Below are 8,889 nucleotides of genomic sequence, written 5' to 3'. Positions count from 1 at the left end.
AGAGCTAACTTGATTCTGTTTTACAGCTAATCGTCCACAGAATACAAAACTTTGAATTAATTGATAGTCACAACTATAAGGCATTAAGTGAGTTAATTTTATTTTAAAAATAAGCATTAATTACTATAATCCTATATATTAGAGAGGTAATGACTAGATGACTTGCAGTGTCACCTGTTTTGTGAAGCTGAAGTAAATAGCATTTTTTGATTACTTAACATTTGGAATGTGACCATCTGATTTTTCTTCATGCACTAATTATTCTGAAGTGAGTTACCTGCTCCAATGCATTTACCAAATATTTCTTCTACTCTTTGAGTAAATGTCTTCCATAAATACCTATTTTAGAGAAATGTGGCAGGAAAGCAGAGTGATGTTGAAATTTATGGGGATGTGTATTTTTTGCACTAAAAACATGCTAGAACCAATGTTATGCAGAGCTGGATGCTAATTAATAGAGTTCCAAAGCCTTCTTTTCTGATTTATAAGCTAATTTTCCAGAAATAAAATACTTTTTAGATATTTTAGTTAACGCTGAAGCTCTTTGGATTGAAAAGACAGTCTGTTCCTGAGGTATTTGTTCACCAGTGGCTGCAGAAAACTAGATTTTCTCATGGACAGAAAATTAGTTTTAATGAAAGATTTTATAGGGTCAGACCTTAAGAGTATTAAGTCAAAGTTAAGGAGGGAAAACAATTCTTGCTCCCTGGTACAAACCTACTACACACATTTTAAATAGCTTAAAATTTTATTGCTATGCTATTGACTTTTATATTTTTTGAATCAGGAAGACTCCTTTCTATATACACTCATAATAATAAGTCATTGTTGGCTATGTAGCATCTCTTTAGTGTGTAAACTATTGCTCTAGTGAAAACAGCTGCTTTTTTTCACTTTATGAGTGCTTAGGGACATTTCAAGAAAAGAGGGTTGTTTTATCCTGCTGTCTTTTGTTTTTATTTCATTGGATTTTATTACTGGGGAAACTGAATTTACTACTTTTAAACTTGGATTGTTAAGAAAATCTTGTTAAACAAGAAAAACTGATCTAACAAAAGTAAGATACAGCAAATTGAACTTTCACTTGTGATATATGTTATAGACAGTAAAAAAAAAACAACCTCTGGAAACTTCATTATTATATGGAATTATAAACCTTTTTCAAGGATGAAAACTAAGCTTAATGAAAGTACTTTAGTAGCAGTATAAAAAAAGACCTCTACCTACCTAACCACCTCTCTTTGCAAGCAAATTACCACTTGTGCTTGAGGTGCATGTCCTTAAATAAATGATCCCCAATGAGAACCAGCTGGGTGTGGGCACACAGTTTGTGGGAATTGGGAGTGGGGCTGTGGCTGAGCCCCATCCCCAATGGGATACAGCTGTGAAAGGCAGGTGAGCAGTGTTGGAGGTGATGAGCCAGGGAGTGCTGAGGGGTTACTGACCAATCACCAAAGGGAGCAGAGGGCTCACAGGTGCAGTGCATCAGCAATAAGGAGTATTAAAATGTTGGGCTAAAGAACAAGAAGGGCAGATGCTTGCAGCCTTCTGAGGTGAGGTTATGTTAGTCTGTATGGGCTGACTGTTGAAGGCTTCTGATATGGCAGGGTGTTACTGTGTATGGGTTGGAGCTTTCTGAAATTGTTTGATGATGCTGTGTTTATTGTGGTTGTCTTAACTGCAATATATGCTGCAACAGAGAGCTGGCTATTTTAGTAGCAAAATATCTATATAGTCAATTTTTAGGGTAAAAACTCTGGGCTGTAGGAAGGGCAGTGGCAGAATGCACCTGGGAGAGCTGCACAGGGCCATCACAATTTATTAATCTGTTTTAGGCCCTGACACAATATGTGCATCTTGAAAAGGTAGTAAGGGGGTTTAGTAAAGTGCTGGGCAGGCTGGTTTAAAAAAGTGCTGAAAATAGGTTTAATGGTTATAAATTTTTTTTCAATTAGTTTAATATTGTCCTAGTTCCAGAGGCTGCTGTATTAGCTGTGTATCTCAAAGTTGTTACTTTAAGAAGTTAGGGTTTTCTATCCTGACAGAATATGTACATCTTGAAAAGGTAGTAAACAGGCCTAGTAAAGTGCTGGGCAGACTGGTTAAAAATGCTGAAAATGGGTTTTGTTTTTTAAATTGGTTTAATATTTTGCAAATTCCAGAGACTAGAATGCTGTATTACCTGTTTATATCAAAATTGTTACTTTAAGGAGTTAGGTTTTTCTATCCTGCTGGCAAGGAATGCTGAAGTAGGTCATATTAAATGGATTTTGAGCAATGTTATGGGTATTTTTTTCAATCAAAATTACATGAAGGGTAACAAATCAGAGCTGTAATGATGGATAGTCCCTACTGGTTTATTTAATGTTTCACTGGAATGTGTGGTGTTTTTACAGACTGAGAAATGTTTTTTGTAGCTATTAAAGCTGCAGTATTTAATGCTGGATTAAAGGATTAGTAACTTTTATTGCTACTTTTTTGTTTGTGCTTCACCAAATGATTGTGTTTGCCTTATTTATCTGATAAACAGAATCGTGTTCTACTGAGTTAGATGGTCACCTAAATCTACAAAATTGTTTGTTCAGCTTTTGTTAGGTTTTGCACAGATAGCCATCTACCACCTCTTTAGTGCATTTAGTAGGTATGAAAGTGTGGTTTAAAAACGTGGATCAGAGAAACAGTCTAGTCTTGGCTTTGCTTCATAGAATTTCTCTTAGAAAACTCGAGAGAGGCAACTGTAGGATGCAGGATACTTTTGTTCTGTCTCCTGTGGGGTTAATGGGAAATGAAAAGTGCCATAAGAAGTTAGCAGAACAAGTGCAATTCTACAGATTTAATTTTTTTAATGCTTAAATCCTCCCCAGTATTCTAAATCTATAGCTGACTATGCAAGCACAGTGTCATTATTGCCCCCTTCTGGCAAGCACGGGGTGATTCCTATTCGCACTCACTATCCAGTGTTGTGCTTACAGAGAATTTAGATTCACCTTCTGGAGTTTAATATTTTCTCTGCTTATAGTTTTGCATTTTCCTAGTGGAGTCACCTTTTTGGCTTAGTGTTTTCCAACATGTCAAACATGTTACTTTTCTCTGGAAGATGTGTTTGATAAACACTGAGTTGTTCAATGATGAATTTTATTTGAATGATAAACAAACACCTCATAAACAAAGAGTTACTGGGCAAAGGCCGATTATTCCCCTGCTCCTTTCCCTTCCTGGTGAAGGCTGTTTTTAGGGATTATGCATCAGCATGACAGGTTTGAAATGCCTGTCAGCAATTAATAGGACAAGAGAGGATTACACAAAAGGCTGTAGAGTAGCAAATGACCTTGCAGTGCTGAAATATGAAGAATGAAAGTACCACTGATTTTTGGTATAGAATGTTTGCTAGGAAAAACTGCTGTCTTCAAGACTTTAAACGGAGTTGCAGCCAGAGAGATTCATTTTTAATAGATTTACTTCTGATGAACTTCAGGAATTTTGCTATTCTGTATCATCTTTCTGTAAACTAAGAAATACTTAGTTTACAGAAGCTTCCACTTGTTCAGAGAAATACTGAAAAGAAACAAAAGTTTGAAGTGGGGACTACCCTGATTATTCTTTGCCAAAGCTTTCTTCCAAGAGAACTTCTGAGTTCTGATACCACATTCTTTGAAATGAACAGTACATTTCTAACACATTAAATCATATTAATGTTTCAATGGAAATATTAGCAGCTAACCCAAGAACAACTGAGATCTAGTATCTCTAACATCCTTTAGTCTTTTTGCTTAAATTAGTAGACATGAAGAGTTTGTAGTTTTTTTGACAGGTACTTGGCCCTAAAATGTTGGCATTTGATAATGACACTTGCTTTTCATAAAATGCTTACAATAAAATACTTTTCCTATTCAACAGAATGTTACTTGTGTACTGAAAATGGAAAGAAAATACTACAGGATAAATACAGATTTGTATGTCTTCTGCTAGTGTTATGGTGCTTTGGAAAACGTTGGTAAGTAGTGGAAGGACTTAATCTTATTTAAAATGTGTTCTATTTGTGTTATAGCCCTTTTAAAACAATTATTTGCATTCTGAAATCTGTGTATGCTCTCTAAACCCCAAGTTTTTAACAGAAAGCTTAGGGAAGGGAAAACATTATAGAAGCAAGGACTTGAGTGCAGAAATCAGTTCCAAAAATAACAATAAGCACTTGTGCTGAAATTCTCAGGAAGGATGAAGCCTGAGAATGAGCCTGAAGATGAAGAAAGCTTATGGGAATATATCAACAAATCTTCCTCTGTTTCCTGGAGGTGACTGCTTGTTCTAACATCCTTTTCATTAATGTGATTTATAATATAAACTCTATACTGACTTCTATATGTAGGAATTAAATAGAGGAAAACAACTGTTTTTCATGTATCTAACATCTGAAATCCTTTCTCTGATGATTTACTTTTCTTCTATGTCTCCTTTATTTTTTTCTCTTACAGAACCCTTTCTGCTTTTGTGTGAGCACCCAAACTGACAAGGTTTAAGCAGGTCAACATCCTTGCTTTTTGTGTGCAGAGTCTTATCCTGCCAGGTGAGATCTGAATGATCTGTTCAATTTTGCTTCACCCCAATGTTTCATTAACATCTCTTATTTTTTGGATAGCAGTATTTAATTTTCCTGGACACACTAATAACTTTTGCTCCAAGGGAAAGGACAATAAATATATGGGAGAGAAAAGTAATAATTCTAATTTCTTTCCCACTTGAGATGGAAGCTATTATTCTGCTGGATCCAATTACTACTTGTAAAGTAGGAATATTATCTGTCATTTATTTCATCCCAGGAAGATAATATGAACTTTTCAAACTTGGCTTTTATGCCAATGAATCTATGTTATGTCATAACACACATCTTGCTAATAATGCAAAAGTATTTTTTATCATCTTATATTGGGGGTGAAAACAATCAGATTACTTTAAAACTCCAGTGTAATAGCACATAGTGTATCGAGCTATTAATTAATTTAAGAAATGTCTGTTCTGTGTTCCTCCCTAGCACTTGATGTGTTTATATGCACATTCTTCTTGGAAGGCCAGGGACACTTTGTTCAGTGACTGAGAAGTGATGTGGATGGGTGCCATGCTCAAAGCCTGTTTTCATATCTCCTATCAACATGTAAGTTTACAATTAACTTGATCCATGCAAGCAGAATCATTTATTCTGGACTAAGCAGAAGGCTAGCTGTCTTCTTGAATTAAGGCCTGAGGTTGGAAGAGAACCAGTAAATGTTATCAGGCAGAAGCAAAAGTTATTTTAAGATGCAAGGAGGTACTGTCAGGAATGGTTCACTAAATCATTTGGGACCTATTTCCACATATTGCACTGTGTAGATGCTCTTGCTCAACTTCTAAAGCCATGTGGCCAAGGGGCAATGGTGGTGTGGGAGCAGCAAGAAATATTAATTTAAAAGTAATTTAACTGAGTACCTGTTAAATGCTACTTCCCAGAAGCAGATAACCACACTTAGAGAAAAAAATGTTCAGTCGTAACTTTTCAGGGATTCCTTCTCATAGGGTCCTCTAGAATTGATGTTCCTTGGTAAGTCAGAGTGGTTATACTGGGAGATACTGGGTTTAGTATTTCCAGCCTGTGTTGTTGATGGAATCCAGGCACAGCAGTAACAAGCTACTACACTAGAAATGTTGTATGGTGAACTGTCTGGAAACTTTGGGGTTTGCACTTAATAGAACAATATCTACCATCCTGAAAATGAGTAAGATGGAATAGTGTAAGGAATTAAATTGTTCTCTCTCAGTAAGATGTGCCTGGATGTGTACCTGGAGTTCTGAGCTGCTTTTGTTTGCCAGAGCAGTCAGGTACTGCTGGTGCCTTGCAGTCCTTGCTGCTGGAGTTGCCACCCATGCTGCAGCATGTTTATAAATAAAACCATTTCTAGCTGCATGCTCAGCCTGCAATGGAAAGTTGAGTTGTGTTTCTTCTGGCTTGCGCATTACCACTAGGAGAGCTACTGCTGGCACTCAGTCAAGAATTCTGTTGATTCAGAAGCCAGTAAAGAAATGTTCAGGACTGTGTTGCCTCTGCAAGTATGAGTAAAAGTTTATTTATATCAGTCAAGTGACTATACATGAATACAGATCAGACCATTCAAATGAAGGAAGGTGCTTTCACAAGTGACTCCTCCTTATCTGACTGGACTCTCATTTGTGCCTTAGCAGATAGATTTAGAATCTCAGGGTGCATGTATGGTAATTCATAATGTGCTAGAAACACAAAACTTCTTAGAGAAACACTTTTAGCTAGTTAATAACTAATTATGGTTTAGGCTGAATTCCTTTGTGTTCATCAAATACAACACAAGCAATAAACCACATTCTCACATTTGTACTCAGATGTGCTTCTAACATTGAGTCATTTTTTAACAGTGCCAAGGGTCTTTGTGTTTTCTAATATAATCTTAAAAAACCACACTTCTTTCTTAATTTAGGTATATGTAAGGAATATAATACTGCTAATCATCTGTCTGAAACAGTAGTTATGGAAGCCTTTCCAACCTTGTGGTGATCAGTTTCATTGCTTTGCCTGAACTTCCCTTACTGTTCTGTCCCATTCAGCAGTACACAGGAAAAAGATAGGGTTTAGCTTTCTTTAGTGTAATTTTTATCTTCCATGGGTGTGTAAACAGATCTTCATGAAAAGACATTGAAACACTATGAAGGATACCTGAAATGCTTTGAATTCATATATATGTGAATGGCCATGTCGCTTCTACAAATATTTTTTCTACTATCTTATCTCTATTATGAAAATACTTGTATAACTTGACCTCAGAATGGTTCAGTCATAGGCTATTATTGCTGATTAACTAGGGAATAAAGTCCATTAAGTGGGAACTCTTACTGGCCATTGAGACTGGTGGAATGCAAAAGAAAAAAACAGATTTAGAAATGATATGTCTAAAATAAGAGCAAGCACTTCTACAAAGCACTTAAAAGCTTGGAAATTAATGTAAAAATTGGAAAAAGATGATAATTTTGCCTAGAAATTAGGTAGTCTAAAAAATTGGAAGGGAGAACTTTGCTCTTTTGCCAACCTTTATAGCAGTTTTATTAAAGTTTAATTGTCAAACAACTGAGAAACTTCTAAAACAGCCAGTAATAATCCTGACAAGTGTTTGAAGAAGCTCTGTTGTGTGTTGTAATATTTATTTTGAACACACATCCATTTTAGTTGTCTTAAAACCTGTTTTGATGTTGTCCTCTTAAGTAGACTCTGCTGAGGGTTAAGACCTAAATTGCACCAGAATTCTTTCTTTACTGGAGGTTATAATTTTTTTCCTCTAACACTTGCAAAGTTTTGTGTATGTAAAACTACAGCTCAGGCAGGTGAAGATGAATGGTTCCTAATTATGATATTCCAAGTTTGAGAGGTTTCTCTGTCATGTTGTTTTTTAATTTCCTCTTTCAAGTTACCTGCATGCACCTGCTGTCGTTGTAGCAAGGGAGGCTGATAGTTCTTTTTGGCGTTTGTATTCTGGGAAGGATTGTTCTGTAGCTCTGAAGGCTGCTGTGAAATGTCCTAAATTTTAATGGCAAAGGGTGAAGAGACCTGCTTTGACCTTCAATACCCCAACAATTTCCAAACTACCTTGTAAAGGTGTTAATCACTTATATTCTCGCTTTGCTGAATGAATATTCTGCAGTTTTCCTCCCTTCCTTTGCAGGAAAGGTGTTAACACATTCCCATAACACACCCTCTCAATTTTTCCATGCAAATAACTAAGCAGGAAAATATCAGCAGAGGGCGCTATTGAGTTATAAATAGAGTAATAATACATTGACATTAGAAAAAAAAGTGTTTTCAGTATCCATTCATAGAATCACAGCGTAGTTTACAATGGAAGGGGCTCTGGAGGTCCATCCCTGCCTCAGAGCCAAATTCGAAGTTAGATACAATGAATTTGGCCTTGGTAATGTTTCTGCATTGCTGGGTCACCTGTAACAAGCTTCAAGCTGATTCAGTTTTTCTCCAAACCACTTTTACAGCCATTTGTGAGGCTGGATGCAGAGTGTGCCCAGAGATGAAGCATAGTTATTTTATATGAGTAAGACCACAAAAAAGTTGTTTAACCATTTCTCTTTCCAAAGTCAATAAATACGTTTATGAACAGTTGCTCCTCAACTTTAATAAAAATAGGCAATCATTAAAAAAATGCAGCTCTACAAGTATTTTGTCTGTTACTTCTGTAAGGCAAGATTGACCAGCATGGCACTTTCAATGTAGGTATTGTTGAAGCAAAGTATTGTTGATTTATGGGTTTTTTAAAAAGTATTTCTTACTCAATAGTATGATTTTATTTCTTTCCAATGACTTTACTGGAGAGCTGAGGTAGATAGCAACAAGAAGAATTTACAAGTGAGTACCACTCTCATGTTTTAAAGCCTTTTTTTCCAAAGATTTTGTATTGAATGTGTGGACAGATTTATAGAAAGCAGAGGCTCCCTCCAAATCAGTGAGTTTTATTAAGGAAATTTTTTCTTGTTTTGGTATGTCCTAGCCTGTCATTGTTACTTGAATTAATTCCAGTTCTTTTTTTCAATCTAGTTGCTTATATTAGCTCAAATTTTATTGGCTAAAATGGTAAACTGTTGAATTTTGTAGGATACAGCATTTTCCTTTAGCTTATCCAATTCTGCAGTGCTTTTCAAGAGTGTATTTGTGACAGAATTGCAGACTTCCAAGCCGAGGAACAAATCTGCTGTAAAATACTAATCTCAGTGCTACTTTAGGGAGTTTACTGACACTCATGTCACATTAAAGAATTTCAGATAGTTACTGAAACCTCTGGGATGCACTAGTAATTTGTTAATTGCCTTAAAGCAAATGTTTCACTACTG

This window comes from Melospiza georgiana, chromosome 6 (assembly GCF_028018845.1).
Source record: "Melospiza georgiana isolate bMelGeo1 chromosome 6, bMelGeo1.pri, whole genome shotgun sequence".
Lineage (NCBI taxonomy): Eukaryota > Metazoa > Chordata > Aves > Passeriformes > Passerellidae > Melospiza > Melospiza georgiana.
Note: the sequence above shows the minus strand (reverse complement) of the source record.